The 23527-nt window shown below is 41.8% G+C and overlaps 1 protein-coding gene across 1 annotated transcript in view; it reads left to right on the forward strand.

The window, feature by feature from the left end:
* Positions 1 to 23527, forward strand: part of TMEM163 (transmembrane protein 163) — a 254984-nt gene that overhangs the window by 6921 nt on the left and 224536 nt on the right. The gene's annotated exons all lie outside the window — the stretch shown is intronic.

A 23527-nucleotide genomic window follows, 5' to 3' on the forward strand; every position in this document is an offset into this window, starting at 1 on the left:
GGGGTAAAGAGGAATGTATTCTCTGCATTTTGTGATTAATTTATTACCTTAACAGAAAGAGCTATATTCTTAGTGATAAGTATCATGCAAGATGTCTCCTGTGACATCCCTCAGTGAGAGAAGAAAGGGCTGTGTCTGCTGGAAGATACTTCGCTGTGTGTGTTTAAAATTCTATCCTGCACAATTAGATTGGCTCCTGTAAGTTAGTGTTGGCTCCCAAGAGGCAATATTAGAATTTGACCAAATGCTCCCTGCAAAACTAGGCATATATTACTTGACGCAATTTATATTGGAAACACTGTACCATATCTTGGCTATAGAAAAAAGCCAAACATTTCAGAAGCAGAGGGTAATGCATCTCAGAGTATAAACATTTACAGTGAGCCAGAAATCTAATCAAGAGAAATTCTGATTCCTGAAAATAGCTCTTCCTTCCTTCCTTCCTCTTGCCTCCTTTTGTTTTTTTTTTTTTTGTTTGTTTTTTTTTTTAATGCTAAAGCAAGAATAACAAGTCCGCCTGATGTCCCTGGAGTGTAATTTGGTTGTGATGGCTGGTGGTGGGCTCTGGATCGACATCATCATTTACATATGTAAAGAAAGGGATGGAATGAGAGATGGTGATCTGCCAATAGAATAAGAGTTACTCAGACTTGTCCACGTGCCTAATAGAGCTCTTTTGATTTGTATCATACCGGGTGTTTGAATGAGGACATGAATGTGAAGAAATACTGAGCAAGCCTTTCCCTTGGCAGAATAATTCTACATTTGATGTTCTTAATCTCATAATCAGGAAAAACTATGAGGAAATGGTGGTTTCATATGTTAGGCCTGATCAGTGGGTTATTTTGAAAATGTTGTTCCATTTCCGTGAATAGGAAGAGACTGTTGCATAATGCATATGGAATTAGAATATTGCTTTGTGAAGCTTTTAAAATGATTTTACCCCTTTCACAAGTATTTCATTTAAATCCTCTAAATTCTTGCCTATAAAATGTTGGCATTGGCTTATAATATGATCTGTGTTAATTTCTATAATACATTCAAGTTATTCCCAAGTTGGTTTCAAGTTAAACCAAAAAATGTAGTTTTATTTTTCCCCACTTTAACTATGAAGGGTACCTTTAGTGTGTGTGTGTGTGTGTGTGTGTGTGTGTGCGTGCGCGCGCGTGTGCGTGTGTATATGTGTGTATATGCATGCGCTCGCATGTGTACCTGCATTGCATGTGTGCCTGTGCGTTTGTATGTCATACTTTAAACCTTTGTGGTCCTCTCTAGTTGTATTGTTTAGGGTTGTTCCTTTTACCCTTTAGATTCCTAAATGTATTTGTAATATGAAGTATTTAAATTGCTTTTTAGATTTACATGTTGGTAGACTTAAAAAAATTTTTTAATGTTTATTTTTGAGAGAGAGAGAGAGGGAGAGGGAGAGTGAGAGAGGGAGAGCACACACACATGAGTGAGCAGGGGAGGGGCAGAGAGAGGGAGACACAGAATCCAAAGCAGGATTATTTATTTATTTTGAGATGGCACAAGTGGGCAAAGGGCCAAGAGAGAGAGGGAGAGAGAGAGAGAATCCCAAGCAGGCTCTGCACTGTTAGCATGGAGCCTGTTGAGGAGTTTGAAATACAAACCATGAGATCATAATCTGAGCTGAAGTCGGACACCCAATCGACTGAGCCATCTAGATGCGCCTCATTATAATTTTAAAAAAATTGTCACAAGAGCCCCACTCCCCTCCCCAATATTCTTATCCAGGTTGGGGGTTGACAGAGAAGTGGGATGAAATGGGATAGATTGGTTTGGTGAACTCATGCATTATCCAATGAAATGGTTAGGTGGGACCAGTTACTCTTTATTTTTATTTATTATTTTTTAGTTTTTTTTTTTAATGTTTATTTTTGAGGGAGAAATATAGTGTGAGCTGGGGAGGAGCAGAGAGAGAGGTGGGGGACACATAATCCCAAGCAGGCTCCGGGCTCTGAGCTGTGGGCACAGAGCCTGACACAGGGCTCGAACTCACTTACCACCACATCATTACCTAAGCCAAAGTCAATGCTTAACAAGTGAGCCACCCGGCCGCCCTATAGAGCTGTTAGTCTTTTTAAAGAGAATTACTGCTGAATAACTACCTGTGATGCTTTGAGATGGCAGAGATATCTTTGCAGTGTGTGTGTGAACAGGGGCTGATAATCATGGCAATAAGAAGAAGAAGGTGTTGATGGTATGTCTTGCCATTGTTGAATGAATGAACCGAGAGAGATTAAAAACAACAACTTTTCCCCTCTTTTTAAAAAATCACGTGGAAGGAAAATATTTATTAGAAAAGGATAAATTTGATCTAAAGGTTAATTTTAGATACCAGTCTTCGATCTCATTTATTTTACAAAGAATTGAAGCATTTTGGAGACCATCCGAGCCTCATCATGGCCATTCTCTTGCTAAGGGAGTGTCTTGGAGTGGCATCTACTGTGGTCACTGGGAATTCCCATCTTGTTCTCCTTACCTGCCAATTTTATCCTGGATGCTCATTTCTGCTGAGCATCTTCTAAAGAAATGCTCTTGTCTTTTTTGTGTGTTTGGAAATGATGAGGGTGATGGATTGTGTAAGTTTTAGGGATGCCTCTCTTCTCAGTTAACTGGAAAGGTTCATAAGTTTTAATTTTTTTTTTTTTAACCTAGGATGTATTGCAAATACAGATTCTTCACCTCTTGTTAAGCTTCCACATGTTTAGGTATGCTGGTCTGCTCTGTTTTCTCAGATGAGTAATTCCTAACAGACATAATGGCACAACTAGCTTTGGTCAGTATTACCGAGTTATACCTGTGATAAATCATTTTTGTATGTAACTGTGGTTGACATTCACATGTCTGGTATAGTTTGAAAAATTAAGTGAGCTTTCAAAGTTTGTGACTTGAAAGTATCTTGAAAAGAATGTGTGCTTTGAAAGGGATATGGACCATTTGTGATAATACTTCTTAATAAAGAGATTTTTGAACCCACTAAAAATGTGGCTATAAAGCCAGATGGTAATACATGTTGAATATTGCAGAAAGAGGCCTAGTTTGGTTTTAAAACGGGTTCTGTTTATGATTGGTAGGCAGCATGAAAAATGGCAATTGTGTTAGGGACAAACCTTGACAAAAGTCTATTTTAATAATGAGGCTAGAAAGAGAACAGAAGTTCCGTTTCAAAACTCAAGGCTTTAACATCATAGATGTCTTCATTGGAATGATTTAGGAAAATGCATTCTGACTCGTTTTTGAGGTTTGAATGAGTGCAAGTTAATTTTGAGTCACTCAATACACGTTCTGTGGGGAATGAAGATATATTTGAAACATTCTCAGGGGAAAACCTTTTCTAAGATACCTAGCTCCATTAAATAAAAAAAAAAAGTACTCCAAACTAAGATCTTCTCAGAAAAAGCTCACTCAAAAATTTAGTGAATCAATAGATTTAAGAATTACAAAAATTTTTTGAAAGGGGTGATTTTCTTTTTAGATGTGGGGATTTAAAAATGTATTTGATTTTAGTGTGAACCCTTGTCCCTTAAAAATGATTGGATGATGTACTTAATTGTCTTTTTTAAAAAAAAATTTTAAGTGTTTATCTTAGAGTGGGAGAGCGCTCAAATGAGCTCGTGAGTAGGGAAGGGGCAGAGAGAGAGACACACAGAGTGCGTAGCAGGCTCCAGGCTCTGAGCTGTCAGCACAGAGCCCCGTGCGGGGCTTGAACTCACAAGTGGTGAGATCATGACCTGAGCTGAAGTCAGACGTTTAACCGACTGAGCCACTCAGGTGCCCCAGTTCTTTTTCTTTTTAAATTGTGAGGCCAGGAGAGTTGATCACACGTGTCTTCTATAAACTCAGCGAAGCAGGTCTGAGAACTTTCTTAGGTAATCTCTCAGTTGACAAATGGTGGGACAGGGAAGGCATGACGCCCTCGGGTGGTTTCTGAGAGTAACATGTGAATAGTGACAGTGACTTGCAAGTTCAGGCCTGACCTGGCCTTTGCCCCCTTTTCTCAGACATCCCAACTTTTCCTCAGGACTGGAGAGCATGTCTTTCAGGCAAGCTCATCTGCCCACGGATCTCCACGTGGTTAGCCTTCAAAGAGGCCTCACTGAACACGGGGACTGGATGCATCCCCCACAGTTGTGTTCCCCATCACCCAGTGTATTTTCTTCACTCCCGTTTTTCTCATTGTGTCCCCACCTCCGTTAGATAATGTCATAAGTGAGGCTTAAGTCTTTTGTGCCGTGTCCCTTAAACATGCACTTTACATTCTGCTCGTAGAAAGATCCTTTGTGTAGTTTGCTGATCTTTCTCTTGATAAAAACAGTATATGCACATCATACAAGTTCCTGAGACCAAAGACAGAGGGCAAATCTCTGTCCCATCCTAAATTCTTTTTTTTTCCAGATCTTGCTCCTTGTGGACAGGCTTTGTTGCCAGGGCCTGGTATCTTCTTCAAGATATTATCTGTGCGCTTGCAAGCCCAGGGACCCACGGCTTCTGGTCCTACTTATGTTAGATAGGATGTCTTATCCTTGCTGGTCTTGGAATTAGCATGGGCCTCTTCATAGGCTGCTGTTTTCACAGTTTTGTGTGAAATGGATTTGATGTGGAGAACCTTCAGGAACAACTTCCCAACCACCGTCTGGCTGCCACCGCCGAGGCGTGTGACGTGGTGAGGGGGATGTGGGCAGGAAGCTCGTGAGCCACATCCTGGGGGTGTTCAGTGGGGTAATGTGCTTCTGTAAGTGTGCAGGGTGAATGATAACTACGGATGCTCCTTCTGAGAGGTGGAAGCCAGGAGGGGAGAAGAGGCCGAAATGCGGTGGGGAACCTCATCCTGACAGGGCTCCCTGCCCCCAGATTCCTCCCTCATGCCCTCAGGGTCACATCATCAAGGATCATCTGAGTGTGCTAGCTCACAGAGGGCACATGGAATACACAGTGGTATTTTAGTCAGATCCTTTTGCTTGCTTCCCATGAGGTTCCTGGTGGTCTTGGCCCCTCCCTCCTGGCTGGACTCCTCCCCTCCCATCTTCCTGCCACTCCAGCCCACAAATGTCCCTTGTAGTACCCCAAGCCTTGCATCCTGCCCTTGGCCCCAACACCATGCACCTGCTCTGCCCTTGGCCTCAGATGCTCTTTGTTCTTGACCCCACCCTTGGATTCCTAGCTAAATTTTATTTTATTTTTTTAACATTTATTTATTTTTGAGACAGAGACAGTGTGATCAAGGGACCTTAGAGGTTAGCTGTGCCAACCCCTCCTTTTTTGGGTCACAGAGCAAGTGAGTGCTAGAGCCAGATGCAGGAAAGAGATGACAGTGGTTTAGAAAACACTGTTGGGGGGAGGGGGGATGTCAGACTAGGAATACAACATTAAGGTCTCACCAACAGGATTTGCTGATAGCATAGGCATACAGGTGTGAAAAACCCAAATCAGGATGCTTCAGGGTTTTTAGATGTTGCTGAGATGGGAAACCTGGAGTGGGGGTGGTGGTGGTTAGAATTACCATGGCTAAAATGGGAAGAAGGGAGTATTAAGTTTTCAAACATTTTTTAAGTTTTAAGTAATCTCTGTGCCCAACATGGGGCTCAAACCCACAACCCTGAGATCAAGAATTGCACACTTCACAGACTGAGCCAGCCAGGAGCCTCTCAAACATTCTTACCTTCAAATTCTTCATTTTACAGGTTTAGGAATGCTTTATATCACATAGAATAATGGGAGATTTCAAATCCATAGAAATAAAAGATATCTAGAGATTTCCATGCAATTTAGCTTCTTACAAATTTCCCAGGACTCTGCTACCTAATGTTTATATCTGATCAATCTTTTATTAAAGTTTATTTATTTATCTTGAGAGAGGGAGAGAGTGCTCAAGCACATGCAGGTGTGCACAAGTGAGGAAAGGGCAGAGAGAGAGAGGGTCCCAAGCAGGCTCTGCATTGCCAGCGCGGAGACCAATGCACGGCTCAAACCCACAAACTGTGAGATCATGACCTGAACTGAAACCAAGAGCTGGATGCTTACTCGACTAAGCCACCCAGGTGCCCCACATCTGATCAATCTTTTTTTTTTTTTCCAATTTTAAATGTTTATTTTATTTATTTTTTATTTAGTTTTTAAATTTTAATGTTTATTTATTTTTAAGTGACAGAGTGTGAGCAGGGGAGGGGCAGAGAGAGAGGGAGACACAGAATCCGAAGCAGGATCCAGGCTCTGAGCTGTCCACACAGAGCCCGATGTGGGGCTGGAACCACAAACTGTGAGATCATGATCTGAGCTGAAGTTGGATGCCCAACCAACTGAGCCAGCCAGGCACCCTGTGATTCCCTGTTAAATTTTAAATGAGATGAAAGATCACCTCTTCCAGGAAGTGTTCCTTGCCCTCCATGCTGATTTAAATTATCTTTGGTTCCTATAGCATTGGGCACCTGTCAGTCAGAAACTTGACATAATACTCGAATCATTGAATTACTGCTCTTTTTGTCCTAATATACACTCCTCAAAGATAGGGACCCTGTCTTCTCCAATCCATATTCTCAGTGCCTGATGCAGTTGGTACTCATGTGTCTGGTGGCCTGCAGTAATTTTTGACCTCTCCCTGCTGAGACCACCATGGCTGCAGCAGGTTCAGGATACATGTTTGCAGGTAAAGATCCCAGAAAAAGGAACAGTGACTTTTTCAAGAGAATGAAAATAAGGGGGAAACTGCAAAAGGGATATTTTCTACTTTGTAAGTAGTGGGGAGGCCAGAGCCCCTTGTCTCTTCTCCTCCCTCTACCCACTGCTTCTCTTGGACAGAAGGGCCCAAGGCTCTCTTGGCAGGGCCTCCCTTGCTGCTGTCCGGAGGGCACATCTTCGCTAGATGATGTACTCACAGCTGCTGTTTCTACCTGTGTGTCCTGCCCCCCCCCCCCTTTCTGCATGCTGCACACAGCATTTAATTAAAAATGTGGCCAGAGTCATTAGCACAGGGGTGTCCTTGTCACACAGCTGCGGCAGTGGCTCTGGAGCTGGGTGGTGATCCCCACCTTGCCTCCCGTCAATAGGCCCAGTAGGTCCTCGCCTCTCCTTGCTTGGGCCCTGGGCTCAAATTTTCCCTGTTGGAAATTGGTTAGGGGCTTTCCTATTGCCTCTCAGTCACTTTCTAGTCACCTTGTTTGGCCAGTTGGACAGGAAGGGGTTTTCTGGTCTGCTTGTATTCCTGGGCTGTGATTTCATCTCTGAGAGTTGTCTCTTGAAGGTGAATTCTGGTATAGGTGCTTCTGTACAAGAAGCTATTTTCTGGTGTCCTGTTCCCGGGGCCTGAAGTGTAGGCATAGTGAGATTTGGAAATGATTGATGAAGCCAGAGGGACAGAGAACCCTTCTGCCCCCAGGAAAGGAACCTGTTCTTCCCTTTCCACCGTCTTCCATACCCAACTGCCCATCCTTCCTCCCAGCTAGTGAATGTGTTCATTCTGTCAGCCAAGCACAGTCTGCTGTGCTGGGTGACACACAGACGTTGGGAAGTGGGACCCTCTTTCTGGCCCCTTGAAGAGCTCAGGTCTACTGGGAAGCTGAGTTCTGTAGTTGTCAGAGCAAACAATAGGGCAGTGGGGTAGGATAGATGACCAGGAAACTGCTCACCCTCCATTAGACACATAGAATATTCAAGAAAGGACATCACTATGTGTTAGAGAAAGGACACTCTCCAGTCCCCAGGAGCCCCCTGCTGCCCAAAAAGGATGAGTTGAAAATTAGAGCTATCGATACAGAATATGGGGTATTCCTTGGGGTCAGGATTCGTGAAGACTGTGGGACTCACTAGGTGGGGCTTGGGTGAGGACGTCCACAGGGGGCTGGAACATAGTGGCAGAAGTTTGTTGAGGGTGCATTAACAAAGCATTACACACCAAGAGGCGTACACAACAGACATTTTTCTTGCAATGCTAGAGGCTGGAGTCCAAGATCAGGGTGTCAGCACTGCTGTTTTCTCCTGAGGCTTCTTGCCTTGGCTTGTAGAGGACGGTCTTCCCTCTGTGTCTGTGTCCTAATTTCCTCTTCATAAAAGGACACTGTTGGATTAGGGCCCACCCTGGTGACCTCATTTTAACTTCATTCACTCTTTAAAGACCCCATTTGTAAACACGATCACATTCTGAGGTACTGGGGATGGAGGTCTTCAACATACAAATTTTGCGGGGGGAGAAGGGAGACACAATTCAGTCCATAACAATGGCCTTGGCCAGCACCAGGTAGTGGAGGAAACAGTCCTCAGAATAAAGTAAGTGCACTAGAGGACTTGACCTTCAGTGAAAGAGTGGACCACAATAAACCTAACCACCACCAAGACAATGAGGAAACTTGTCTGTCTCTGTATAGCTCTGTGTGGAGTGAGGGTAGGGGAGCCTTCCACTAGAAATCAAAACCATGAGGCTGACTTCATCTATGTTTGTGTTTGGAATTTTCATAGATCAATGTATTAGGAAATAGACTCACACTCTGAGATTTACTGTAGGAGGTGCATGCCTTAGGGGTGGGGGCTGGAGGAGGTTGTGAGGAATAATACATGAAAGGGAGCAAGGGCAGCAGGATTGGGTAGAGTGAGAATTTGAACTTCAGTGCTGTTGCCTTGTAGGTTTTCCCTGTAGGGAGTTAGGAGCTGGGATGGCCCTTCTGTTGTCTAACTGAAGCAAGGCCAGACCAGTGGTGTGGGGGCTGCCCCAGGGAGAGGCATAACCTTGGGAGAAGTCTTAACACTTGAGAGAAGTAGTTTCCTTTTATAGAGAGTATAGGGCAGTTCAGGAGAAGGATGAATTCCTGCCAACTGGGAGAAACTGAGTGCCCAGGTCTTGAGGGAGGATCCAGGAGGCACACCATGGCATCCACTATAAGAGTCAACACTGCCCACTTAGCCTAAGAAATCTCAAGCTGAGATACAACATGGATGTGGTCGAGGCTGAAAAATTTCTGGAGTGTCTGAACGAAGCATATGGAGAACCTCAACTAAGGCCCAGCAGTGTCTCATGGATGAAGTTCTACCAAAGATGAGCTCACAGTCTAACATTGGACAGCTCCCGGGGCAAAGGTCCACCGAGCTGAGAACCATTCAAGCAGCATGATTAGAACTCCAATTCCAGATAAGAGAATTACCTGATAAATGATAAATTCTTTTTGCTCTGTCTCTCCCCTGTCTTCCCCTCAACAACTACTTTACCTCTTCTAATTGATTCTTTTATTTACATATACACTTGGTCCTTGAACAGCATGGGTTTGAACTGCATGGATCCACTTATATGCAGATTTTTTTAGATAAATACAGTACTGTAAATGCATTTTCTCTTTTTTTTTTAATATATATTTTTTTATTTATTTCTAGGAGAGAGAGAGAGACAGTGTGGGCAGGGGAGGGTCAGAGAGAGAGGGAGTCACAGACTGAAACAGGCTCCAGGCTCCGAGCTGGCAGTCAGCACAGAGCCCGACAAAGGGCACGAACCCAAGAACCGCAAGATCATGACCAAAGCGAAAGTCGGACGCTTAACCGACTAAGCCACCCAGGCGCCCCAGTCTTCTTCACGAGTTTTTAAATAACGTCTTTTCTGTAGCTCATTTTCTTAGAAGATGACAATATTAAATACATATACAAACTATGTGTTTTTGTTAGTGGCAAGGCTTCTGGTCCACAGTAGGCTATTAGTAGTTAAATTGGGGGGGAATCAAAAGTTATATTAGATTTTTGACTATACAGTGGGTCAGTGCCCCTAACCCCTGAGTTGTTCCAGGGTCAACTATATATGTATAAATAAGGCTTCGTGATTGTGTGTGTGTGTCGTTAGCCATTGTTTGTTGACTTCACACCACGGAAGATTATTTACTCTTGTACCCTCTTCCTGGCCCCATACAAACATGCTGACTTCCTGAGTTTTTATCCTTGCATAATAGCCATACTTGGCATTATTATGACTATATAAATCCTGCTCACTGAGCCATATGGTGAAGAACGATTACTTCTTGCCTGCCCTATTTTTTATTCCCTCTGATTTTAATATCTGTTTTGTTTATTCCTGTGTTTGCTTTTCTCTGAATCTGTTTCTTATTGAAGTCGAACTCAGCATTTCTCTTCCAACCTCAACTTCCTTGTGGTATTTTCGTATGCACAGGTAATTCTATCAGCTTCTTCTTCTTGAAGAAATCCCTCAGAGCCTCTTGACCTTCTTGGATTCATTCTGGTTGCCCTTTTGACTTGGTGCATAGCTGCGCCCTGGGATCTCCCGTGATTCACCACCTCTTTAGGTGTTCCCTTTATTTCTCTTCTCTTTTGAGTTTCCTGTCTCTTGAATACCATGTTTTTCTCTTCTCTGGTTGGTATAAGCTCATTTGGAGGAAACACATCTTCTACTAGCTCCCTGGGAAAGTGGCACGCCGGAGGTGAAGCTTTCTATCTTGAAATGTTGTTATATATCCTGACACTTGATTGATGGCTAAATAGAAATTTCTCAGTAGGAAATAATGTTCCTAAAGAGTTTTGAAGTTTTGCTCCATTCTGTTCTTATTCCTGGTGTTAGTATTAAAGTCCTAAACTATAAAAAATCCTTATCCTCTTTGCATGAGACTTGCTATGGTGGGGTCTTTTTCAACCAGATATCCCCTACTTCCATTTTCTATTTGCTCTGCTTCCTGGGAAATTGACTCACCTTTATGTTCCTACCTTTCTTTTGAACTTGGCATTTCTACTGTCAAGTTTTGTCTTAAATTGTCTAAGTGTTCCTTTTTTAAAAATCATCCAACTCTTATTTTATTGATATTTTTAATAGATCTTATCTTTTTGAGAAACTCTTAATGATAGTAAAAAAAAAAAAAACAAAACACCTTTTTTATTTCTTGTCTTCCTCCAAGCTTCCCTCCCACCCCCCTCCACCTTCTACCTTGGGTTCATCATTCATGTTAAGGGAGGGATTCTGTGAGAGGTGATTTTTGATACTTTGCTCACAGTAACAGTGAGTGTTAAACTGACTGGAGCTCCGAGCTTGTGGTGGCTTTTACTGCAGAGTGACATGGACTGTTTTGGTGGATAATTTCTGGTTTAATATTTCTAGATCCATCCTCTTGGCTGCTCATGTTCCCCAGAGAAAGGCCTTCTGATCTGCTGAAGGTTGAACACCCGAGTGGCTGAATTCTGGGAGCTGAGTGGAGGAGGAAGATTTTGATCTCCCAGTGTTCTACTTGAAATTCTTAACTTTGCTATTTTCAGTTTGGTTTTCCCACCTTTAGCTGAGCTTGGTGTCCCTCACACCACAGGCTGCTGTTCTTCCTCCAGAGGATAAATCTCCAGTCATGTGATAGGAGAGGTTGGGTCGGGGTAGGGGTGAGGGCATTGCCCTTCGGTGTAGAGCCTGGGAGGGAATCTAGAGAACTGCTTTTTCAACACGCTTTGAACCAAGCACACGATTTTCAGTCTTCTCTTTGTTACATCATGTTACCAGTTTTCCATTTCTTGGGTGTCCTGAGGTGTAAATTGGGTTGCCTTTTTGCTTTCACAGGGCTGTCTCAAGAATTTGCTTTCTGGAGTCTGTTAAATAAATTACTACTTGCCCATATGTTTTCTAGCATCTAAAAATAGTTCTTGTTGCCTCTTCTATCTTCTTTTTCTAATGAGTTTTCTTTAAAAAAAAAAAATCCCTCTACTCTTAGTTGAGCGGGTGTTTTACAGGAAGCAAAAGTAAACGTGAGGAACTGTGCTGCCACATTTCTCTGGAAATGTTCAACAGAGCAATTTGTAATGAAAAATATAGTAAGTGAATCAGAAACCAATGAGACATAGTAAGTGAACCAAAATATAGTCTGAGGAACTTACCCAGAATATAGCACAAAGTGATACTTCCCTTACAAGAGACATGGAAGATAGGAAAAGTTCCAAAGGAAACAAATAAGAATTCCAGTAGCAGAGAAGAGAGGAAATAGTAGTGTTTTTACGGGTGTCTGAGACTGTTTTGGAATTGATGGGAGGGATGGAGTATTTCTCAAACCAGGGAAATAAATGAGGGAAAATAAATGAGGAAACGGACTTTTTTCTGTAGATAGCTGAAGTGAAAAAAAATGGCACAGAAAAGGCAAAATAAAATGTAGAAATCAATCCAAACATTTCAGTAGTTAAAAAAGCATAAATGGAGGGGCCCCTCGATAGCTCAGTTGATTGAGCATCTGACTCTTGATTTTGGCTCAGGTCCTGAACTCATGATCCGTGGGATTGAGCCCCGTGTCAGGCTTTGCACTGACATCATGGAACCTATTTAGGATTCTCTCTCTCTGCCTCTCTCTGCTCCTACTCCACTTGAATTCTCTCTCTTTTTCTTGCTCTCTCAAAATAAATTTTAAAGTATAAACGGATTAAACCCATCAGGTTAAAGTCAGACATAGATTGGATTTTAAAAATCTATTGCTATACTGTTAATAGGAGGCAAATTAAAAACCTAAGGTCGCAGAATGGCTTAACTAGAGGGATCTATCTGGAAAATACTAACAAAATCAAGTTGGTGTAAGAACAATCAAGTTGGTGTAGATATATTAATCAGGGAAAATAGACTTAAAGACAAAAAGCATTATTAGGCATTAAAGGATGTAACGATAAACAAAAGGGTCAGTTCATCCCAGAGAGAACATTTGTGAGTTTATATACATCAGAAAGACTCCAAAGCACCTAACAGAAAATTGATGGAGTTACAGGTAGAAATGAACAAATCATAATTATAATGGTAGACTTTATTGTATCTCTTCTAGTAGTCACTAAATGAAAAGATAAGAAATTAGTGAAGACATTGAAGACTTAAATTATTTTTCATTTTTGAGAGAGAGGGAAGGTGCAAGTGAGCGAGGGGCAGTGTGAGAGAGAATCCCACAAGGGACAGAGAGAGAGAGTGAGAGAAGTGGGCTTACCCAGAGCTCATGTTTTTACCTAAAGTGCAACTAGTGCTCACATGATGCAGGACTTGAGCTCCTGAACTGTGAGATCATGACCTGAGCCGAAGTCAGATGCTTAATGACTGAGCCACCCAGGTTCCCCCCCCCCCCCTTTTTATGTTAAAATTTTTAAAAAATATTTATTCCTTTTTTGAGACATGGGGGAGGGGAGAAGAGAGAGAAGGAGACACAGACATAAGGAACTATTTCATAGAGTTAAAAACAAAAGGAATCTAATATATAAACAATTCCTTACTGGAGAAAACTTGTCAAAACTTTAAAAACTAGGGTAGTTAGGGGACACCTCGGTGGTTCAGTCGGTTAAGGGGCTGACTTCAGCTCAGGTCATGATCTCGTGGTTTGTGAGTTGGAGCCCCACGTCGGGTTCTGTGCTGACAGCTCAGAGCCTGGAGCCTGTTTCAGATTCTGTATCTACCTCTCTCTCTGACCTTCCCCTGCTCACACTATCTCTCTCTCTCTGTCTCTCTCTCTGTCTCTCTCTCAGAAATAAGTAAAACATTAAAAAAAAAAAAAAAACAACTAGGGTAGTTAGATTGTGATATTTTTAGGGACCAAGGAAGTTGGTTCCAGTAGTCCAATGAAGCCCAATAGGGAGTCCAGAAATAGTACCACATATACATGGGAATTCCATAGGTGAGAGAGGCATCGTTGCTCATCACACATCAGGGAGCACAGTGATGATACTGGGACGATTGTGTGGAAAACATGAGGGTCTGTCCCATGCACCCAAATATAAATTCCAGGTGGATTAAGAAGCTTAACCTGAGAAGCAAGAATTTGAAACTTTGAGACGAAAATAGGAGAATATCCCTATGACCAGGACATAAAGATTTTTAGAATTTAAGACACAGAAAGCACAGACATCAAGAAATTTATAGCAAGTTTAACTATCCAAAATTTAAAAAAAAAATTTTTAAATATTTATTTTTGAGAGAGAGAGAGTGAGAGAGAGCACGTGAGAGCAAGTGAGCACAGGGGAGGGTCAGAGAGAGAGGGAGACACTGAATGCAAAGCAGGCTCTAGGCCTGACCGGGGGCCCGAACCCATGAACTGTGAGATCATGATCTGAGCTGATGTCAGCTGCTTAGCTGACTGACCCACTCAGACGCTATTCAAATTTAATACAGTAGTAGATTTCACATCAGTAAATATACATCCATAAAGTAAACATCCTTCAGTTTAATGACAAGCAGACCAAGAACATTGGGCATGAGAAAAACCTCATAAAACAAAAGATGACCCTAAGACTGGGGAAAGATATTTATAAAACATGTAACTTTTATATGTGTTTCAGGAGATATATGGACTATTGATAGCACTTTTGTTTGAAACCGCAAAAAACTGGGAGGGAGACAGATGATGTCCATTAACAGGGCATTTGATAAAAACAAACTGCAGTGTCTTAGTGTCTTAATATAGTGGAGCTATATATATAGTTGATCTACATGTAAAGTTTTCAGTTTTATCAGACTCAGTGTACCCTTTTTATAACTAATATATCCATTTTACCAAATAACTCTTATCAATACATACCCTTTATAAAAATAGTATTCTCTCCTAAATATAGTGGAGACATCAAAGAGGTAATTATGAAAAAAATTGTGTATATTTGAATCTATAAATGTTTGTTTTGGTGTTACTAATAGATACAACTAAGGAGTTAGTTACTTACACCTGCATATAATGAGAAAGTTGGGCTCCAAGAGAAGAAAAGACTTATAGTATGTTGTGGCCTTTTTTTTTTTTTTTTTTTTTAAATACAAGACATTTGAAATAAGGGCTAATTAGGTGTACTGGTTATACATGTGTAGAATCATCACGAATTTGACAGCTGCAAGAACAGATTGATACACGTGTTCTGTATTGTGTGTTGAGTACCTGGAGTGAAGTTGCCATTGGTGAATTGGTTTATAACTCTCTGTAAAGGCCTGAATAAAACCAAACACACTGTGCTCTTGATTTACACTGTAGTTACTTTCCTGGACAGAACCAGTATACACTGATAAACAAACTCTCCTATACAGATAAAGTAGACTCGAGGTCTATGCTAAGCTAACTTTTCACCTAAATGAGTGTCTTGTGGGTTATCTGAAAGCCCCGTGGGACAAGAGAAAATTCTTTATAGTGGAAGACTCTTGAATATTTTAGGATATAAAGATCCTGGCTCCCACCCACCTGCTAAATACAGTGATCTCCTCAGTCCAATGACAGTCGTACAGATTTCCAACATGCCCTTTTGGCTACAGTACTGCCCTCTTGAGAACTGCTGAACTAGAATCTCTAACTCGGGGTGGGGGTGGGGGATCCGAAAATCAATGTTGAGAGATTAAAAAAAGTTGTAAGACCTAATCAGTGATGTAATCTTAATGAACACAACATACTGCTTGTGGATATGTAAATAGAGAAAGACATCAATCATAGGAATGATAAGCTAAATTTAGGACAGTGAATGTTGTGAGGTGGGTGAAGACAAGGGAGCAATGAAGGATATGCAGAGGGCTACAACCATAACTGTGATGAAAAAACAAAAAACAAAAAAACCACCCCACCAAACCTCCAGCCACTTCTGGAACAAACGTAAGAAGTGTTAGCATTTGTCACAACTGAGTGAAGAATATGCTTGTGTTTGTTCTTATTGTTTTTTATGTCATTATATGTTAAAAAAAACCTTAACAGAATAACCTCAAGTGAGACTACAAAGAAAAAGAGTAAGATGTAGGTCAAATAAATGGTTACCATTGTATCTAAGCCTTTATGTGATTCCTTTTGTTCTCCCCCCCCCAATAGTTGGGCTACTGTTTATTAATTCCATGCTATGGATCTGTAATCTTTTCTCTCACACACCCCTGTCCCACAGCATCTAATTTGAAATAATATACTTTTATTCACAGTCTTTATTCATAAGGCAATCAGTGAACCTATTTTTCTTTTCATGTGTTCTTTCTAATGCCTTCCCTTCCTTTAAAACAGTGTATAGGATCTATGTTATCAGATCACACACACCTTGCGTACTCTACTGTTTTCCTTATAACTATCATGTAGTTTTAGTTTTACAGGTTAATATATTTTTAATAGTCACTGCCTTTCTTATATGATGCTTCATTTCAGCTCTTTATCCACTGGATTCCTCAAAAATTCATGGGAACAATATTTCTTGAGCTCTTGCATGTTTACAATATTTTTTTTCCTGTGGCGTTTATATTTAAAGGTCATGTTGGCAATGTAAAATTCTTGGTTCACATTTTCTCCCCCAAAATATCTTAAGTATAATATACCATTGCCTTATGGCGTAAAGCATTGGTATCAATGTTTGCTGATAGTCTGATCTTTTTTCTCTTAAAAGTGACTTGATCTTTTTCTTGGATACCCAAATAATTACCATTTTTCTTTTCTTCTTTTTTTAATGTCTGAGAGTTTTACCAAACTGTTTCTTGGTGATGACTATCTTGGGTCTACTTTTCCCAGGTTTGAGGTGTAGTTTCATGTCTTTGTATTTCAGAAAAGTTTTATTGCATGCATTATGGTTTTTAGTATTACTTTGTTTCTATTGCTTTGGTTTTATACCTTAGGAATTTCTGGTATATGTATCTTGGATCTTCCCTGTTATCTATATCTGCTCCTTTTCTTCAAATCTTACATTTCTTTTTGAGTGTAAAGATTTTTCTCCTTTCCATTGTTAGCCCTTTAAAAGTAGTACTGTTCTTGCTTCTCTCTCTTTTCTAGTTTTCTATTTATTGCTGAAAGGAACATTTTGTTTGAGTTTTCAGCCTTTCTGAATTCTTATATCTTTTTTCCCCAAAAGTTTTATTTCTCTAATCACACATTTCTGAAATTTAAATTCTGATTTATATGTATATTTCCATCCATGTATCATTTTCATTTCCTTTTGCTTGTTTTTAGAAACTATGAGTTTGCATCAGTGTTGTAAGCATGTTTTTTCTTGGTATGTACTAAGTATAGGGACATTTTCCTGCTTTTGTACTTAATTGTATAATATCTAAGTTTGACTCTTCTGTTACTCCTATTTAAGAGAAACAAGTCTTGTACTTTTATTAGAAGAGATAGGTCTGGAGAACTTTTTGAGCATCATGACCCTAGTACTCTTTTCTCTTCCTTTTTCACAGAGTAATGAAAAAATATGGCCTCCCTGTTGGTTCTGCCTTCTGTTCTTTGGTTTTGCTCCTTTTGCTCCTTTTCCATTATGATTGACCTTTCCTTTGCTCCCATTGTTTTGGCCTAGTCAATTTTTTTTAAATGTTTTTATTTTTTCCATATTCATTTTTTATTTATTTATTTTTTTTACAAATAGTTTATTGTCAAATTAGTTTGCACATAACACCCAGTGCTCATCCCCATGAGTGCCCTCCTCCATGCCCATCCCCCTTCCCCCACATCCATCAGTCCTCAGTTTTTGTCAGCATTCAAGAGTCTCTCATGGTTTGCCTCTCTCCCTTTCCCCCATTGGCCTAGTCAATTTGGATTCTACTTCTAGAAATTTCTTTTCTGTGAGAGGATCTGTTCTAGAAGGAAACTTTGACTTGTGAGTTCAGAGCACACAGATAGCATCTGCACCATCAGATTTTGCTACTGTTCCTGTGGACTTGACTACAATTGGAGCTTATAAAACTGATTTTTGCCTGCCTTTCTTAGTTTGACCTATTCCAGTAATTATCTCTTGATTTGGGGGCTCTTTCCTTCCGTCTAATTCTTTGTGATCATTGCCGATAGTATATTGGTCACTGTTCATATTTTATGTTTTGTGGCAGTGGTTTTAACCTAAATTTTGTACATTTTTTGAGTTTTTGTTTTTGGTTTAAAGTAAGCTTCATGTCCAGCATGGTGCCCAATGTGGGGCTTGAACTCATGACCCTGACATCGAGACTGGAGCTGAAATCAAGAGCTGATTGGTTAACTGACTGAGCCACCCAGGTGCCCCAAGTTTTTGGCTTTTCTATCCTAGTTTTTCTGATGTTTTTATGGGAGTAATTGTGGAGATTATAAAAACCATTCACCACCATTTCTGTCTTTCCAGAAAACTTTGGGTTTTGACTTTCTTACCTAGGTACCATTTCCGTGATGCCTTTACTTATCCAGAGAGCTTCCTGACATTCCTGTTAATTGCAGTTAGAAGCATTGTAGCATTATATTTTATTTTATTATTTTATTTTTTGCTTAACATACAAACTTTTTTTTTTTTTACAAATAGTTTGTCAAATTAGTTTCCACATAACACTCAGTGCTCATCCCCACAAGTGTCCTCCTCCATGCCCATCCCCCCCTCCCCCCACATCCATCAGTCCTCAGTTTTTGTCAGCATTCAAGAGTCTCTCATGGTTTGCCTCTCTCCCTTTCCCCCACCATTTCCGCCCTTCTTCTCCCCCTTGTTCCTCCGTCAAGTTCCTCCTAATCCTCCTATACGTGCAAACATATGATATTTGTCCTTCTCTGCCTGACTTATTTCGCTCAGCATAACACCCTCAAGGTCCATCCATGTTGCTACACATGGCCAGATTTCATTGTTTCTCATTGCCATGTAGTATTCCATGGTATAGATAAACCACATCTTCTTGATCCATTCGTCTGTTGATGGACACTTAGGCTCTTTCCATGTTTTAGCTATTGTGGAGAGTGCTGCTATGAACATTGGGGTCCATGTGCTCCTATGCATCAGCATTTCTGGATCACTTGGGTAAATTCCTAGCAGTGCTATTGCTGGGTCATAGGGGAGTTCTATTGTGAGTTTCCTGAGGAACCGCCACACTGTTTTCCAGAGGGGCTGCACCAGTTTACATTCCCACCAACAGCTTAGGAGGGTGCCCGTTTCTCCACATCCTCGCCAGCATCTAGAGTTCTCTGATTTTCTCATTTTAGCCACTCTGACTGGCGTGAGGTGGTATCTCAGTGTGGTTTTGATTTGTTAACATACAAACTTTTAAAAAAAATACAGTTTATTGTCAGATTGGCTTACATACAGTGTGTACAGTGTGCTCTTGGTTTTGGGGGTAGATTGCCATGATTCATCATTTACATAGAGCACCCGGTGCTCATCCCAACAAGTGCCCTCCTCAATGCCCATCACCCATTTCCCCCTCTCCCCCATCCCCCAAATTCTCAGTTTGTTTTTTGTATTTAAGAGTTTCTTATGATTTGCCTCCCTCTCTGTCTTATAGCATTCTTAAATGACAAGTGAACTTTGTTTATTTGTGATGAAGTACATTTTCAAAATGGAGACTTCTTGATATTTTCTTTTCTTTTTATTTTTTTTAATATTTTTATTTATTTCTAGGAGAGAGAGGGAGAGACAGCACGAGCAGGGGAGGGTCAGAGAGAGAGGGAATCACAGACTCTGAAACAGGCTCCAGGCTCTGAGCTGGCAGTCAGCACAGAGCCCGACGTGGGGCTCCAACCCTCGAACCGCGAGATCATGACCTGAGCGAAAGTCGGACGCTTAACCGACTAAGCCACCCAGGCGCCCCAATTGATATTTTCTTTTAAAGGAATCTGTGCATATGTAGTCATTTTGTGACAGTTTGGATCTGATCCCAGGTTGTTATTTAGTGGGAATGAGGAGATACTGTATCAGAGCTGAATATTTATTTATCGTGGAGCTATTGATGTACCAGTCTTCTGAAAGCAGAATCTTAAACTTTACATGACCCCTAAAGAAAGCATTCTTAGGGAATGATTTTTAAATGACAAGAGATGGCTATTTTTTGTTTCGAGCAAGGACAGATGCAATTTATTTCTGGTGAAAATAAGTTCTTAGTTGTAAACAAATCTCATTACCGTTGTTGTTGTTGTTGTTGTTGTTTTTTAAGTTGACTTATTTTGAGAAAGGGTGAAAGTTGGGGAGAGCCAGACAGAGGAAGAGAGAGAGAGAATCACTAGCAGGCTCTGTACTGCCAGCACAGAGCCCAATGTGGGGTTTGAACCCACGAACTGTGAGATCATAATCTGAGCTGATGTTGGATGCTCAATCAACTAAGCAATCCAGGTGCTCCAGTCTCATTACCTTTAAAGGGTAAAGTCATCATGCTAAGTACATTTGTCCTTGAGGTGTCCAGTATTGTGATTGCCATAGGGCAGTGGGAAAATTACTTCTTTCCAGATACTAGCATGTCTTATTTGCCATTATTGAGATTCTTAACTCTGTTTAGTAAATTCTAAGAGTCCTCCAGCCTTGTATGAATACTTCTAGTGATGCAAATTCTAGTAATTTCCTGAGACCCAGTTTATGTTGTCCAGTCCTAAGTTAGAATATTTTTTAATGGTCATCTGGAATTTGCCTTTTTCTAACTACTGCTTCTTAGTGATTATTTTTTTTTAGCTAACACTTACCAAGCACATACATGCCAGGCAATGTGCTAAGGGCTTCATGTATGTAATTACACTTAATTTTCTCAACAGTGCTCTGAGATAGGATTTTCATCGCCACTTTGTGGATGGAGATTTTAAGCTCAGCAAAGTCATGGAACTCTCTGGAGCTCCCATAGCTAGTAAGAGGTAGAGACCAGGTCCACATCTGGATCTACCTGACAGTTTGCACTCTGAATCACAGGATGGTTCTCCGTTTTCCATGAGGCAGATCTTGAGTATATGCTTACCCTTCCCTCTTGTCATGTCTACGTAAGTGTGAGCATCTTGGACTCTTCGGTTCCTTCTGTGTGAGATGGTTTTTGGAGACTACCCTCTTGACCATCCTTGTTTGGACCTGGAGGTGTCGTGTTCATCTCAGAGGTGAATACTGTCCTGAGAGAGAATTCATAACAGGGAATGTTTATCAGCCATTACCTCTGAAAGTGTAGAATTCACACTAAGTCACGTGAATGCAGGGAAAGTTGGCATTTGTTAGAGAAGCTTCATGCTGGAGGATCTGGTTTAATTTTTGGTCACCTAAAATGTTAGAGTTAAAAAATGTTTTTAAAAAAATTTTTTAAATTTTTTTACATTTTGTTCTTCAGGCAGGGCTCATAACAATATCTGCTGATGCTCACGGTTTTTGGATGATTTGAGAAAAATAGCTGGTTCTGGTGGCAGTGATGAGGGTGAGGAGCCAGGGCAGCGGATAGCTTCAGTTATTGATACTGAGTTGAGGTCCTGGTGGTACTTGGGGAAGAAACAGCTGGTGGCTGTTTAGAAACCTGTTCCTGCAGACTGAGATAGGTAGGGCAGAGAGAGAGACAGTGGGATGTTGTGCTTTAGGGAAGTGGGGTGGGTAAGATGGTGGTGTAGGATCAGCTGACAGAGGAGGTGCCAGGAATTGTGTAGCCCAAAATGTGTATGTTGAAGCCTTAACCCCCAATGAGATAGTACTTGAGAATGGGGCATTTGGGAGATAATTAGGTTTCCATGAGGTCATGAGGGTGGAGTCTTCATGATGGGATCAATGTCCTTAAAAAAAGAAGAGGCGCCAGAGAGCCTTTTCTCTTTCTTTCTCTCCCCACCTGCGCGTAGCAAGGAAAGACCATGTGAGGACTTGGGATGTTGACAGTCTGCAACTTAGAGAGCCTTCACCAGAACCCAACCATGTTCGTGCCTTGACCTTGAACTTCCAGTGACCAGATGGTGAGAAATAAATTCTTGTTGTTGAAGCCACCAGCCTGTGGTGTTGGTTAGGATAGCCCCAGCTGACTAAGGAGGGGATAGGACAGAAGACAGAATTTGGAGGGTGACCGACCCCTTTTGGGAAGACAGCAAGGAACAAGTGGAAGACTCAGAGAGCCGAACAGCCAGGGTGGACCATATGAGCTTCCTGTGGCTGTCGTAACAAAAGTACCACAAACTGGGGGGGTGGGGGGGCTTGAAAGAATAAGAATTTATTCTCTCTCAGTTCTGGAGGCCAGAAGTCCAAAAGCAGGACAGTGGTTGAAGCCAGTGATGAGCACGGCAATGCTCCTCCAGATGCTCTAGCAAAGAACCTCTTGGCCTCTTCCAGTGTCTGGTGGTTGCTGGCATTCTGTGGCTCATGGCAGCCATTGCCCCATTCCTCAGGCATTTCCAAATCTCTCTGCTCTGTCTTAACACCACCTTTTCCTCTGTGTGTGTCCAGTCTCCCTCCGTCTCGCTTATACAAGGGCACTTGCGATGGCATTTAGGGCTCACCTAGGTAATCCAGGATAATTTCTTTATCTAGGGTTCTTCACTTACATCTGCAGAGGCTACTCTCCAACTCCCCCCCTGCCTGCCCCCTTATGGTAATATGCACAGGCTCCAGACAAGAGGATGCGGATATCTTCCAGAGACCATTTTTCAGCCTATCCCAGGGAATAAGAACCGTACAAGGATATAGGTGCTGAATAAAACCGTTGAAGAAGTAAGGTGTGTCCAGCAATGTGATGGGCTGCATGGGGTCAAGCTTGAGGAGTCTATTCCATTGGCTTTGGTGTTGAGGAAGTCACAAGACACCTTGCAGATAACATAATGTCGGAGTGGTAAGGCAGGCTGCCAGGAGATGGGAGGGGACCCTGGAGAAGGAGAGGCACTGTCGGCATAGTGAGAAACTTGAGGACACCTCAAGGTTGTGTCCAAAGGGTGTGGGTGTGTTGGTGTTGTTTATGTTAGAAATTTCCTTGGCGATCCAGTGACTAACATCCATTTTCTCTTCTGAAGTTCGGAGCCAGTTGAGAGAAGAGTAGAGAGAAGTCAAACAGATAGATGGAGGGCAAAATAGCAATTACATTGCTGATAAACCAAGTTTGGAGAATGGGGCTTTCGATGTAGTCATAGCGACGTCTTTGCATTTGGTGCCTAAACTGGACAGACTTAGTGACTTGATTGCTGCCTGCTCCAGGGAGGCTGACTGCCTTGCCCAGCTCCCGGAGTGAAGGTGCTGACTCCCAGGCTTCTCCACAGGAACTGGCTGCAGAGGGCTGAGGAGGGGGCGCGTCTCCGCTTGTTCTTGAAGCTCACCAGGCATTTCAGATGCTCTCCTCTTCTCCCGGAAGTCTCGTGCTGCTCTGGGTCTTCACTGTCCTCTGTATGGACCACCACCCTCATGTGTCCCCCTTGGTTGTCATCATGTCATCATGTCTCCCCCCCCGTACCTCCCATCACACTGTGAGCACCTCACGTGCCCCATCACACCGTGAGCACCTCCAGAGCGGGTACCTGTTCTCTCCTGTTTCCTTTGCCGGCACCTGGGATGCTGTCTGTCTGGAGGAGGGAGACAGGAAGTCAGGGGTTGGTGAATAAATTAACAAGTAAGATGTCTCTCTCAGAGCTATTATTAGGTCCCTACCTTTATTTTAGTTACGTATTTGGGTTTCATCGGCATTTGCGTTTTGCTAGTACTTGGCTTTACACTGGTGGGAACAGCCACGACTTTGTTCACAGTCTGATTAGACACTGGTAGGAACGGCCACAATTTTGAGTTTTCAAGGTCTGATTAGGTAGCCTGGACAATAGTGGAGAAAAGAGAGTCAAGGTCAGAAAGTTTTTAATTGTACTGAGCTGAGGTCAGAGGGAAAGATTGTGTTTCCTGATAGTTGGTTCAAGCCCTGAAGAGTTTAGTGGTTTCTCCTCTGATGAATTAAATCCACCCTTCAACTTGA

This window comes from Hyaena hyaena, unplaced genomic scaffold (genome assembly GCF_003009895.1).
Source record: "Hyaena hyaena isolate Hyena2069 unplaced genomic scaffold, ASM300989v1 scaffold_41, whole genome shotgun sequence".
In the NCBI taxonomy this organism is placed as follows: domain Eukaryota; kingdom Metazoa; phylum Chordata; class Mammalia; order Carnivora; family Hyaenidae; genus Hyaena; species Hyaena hyaena.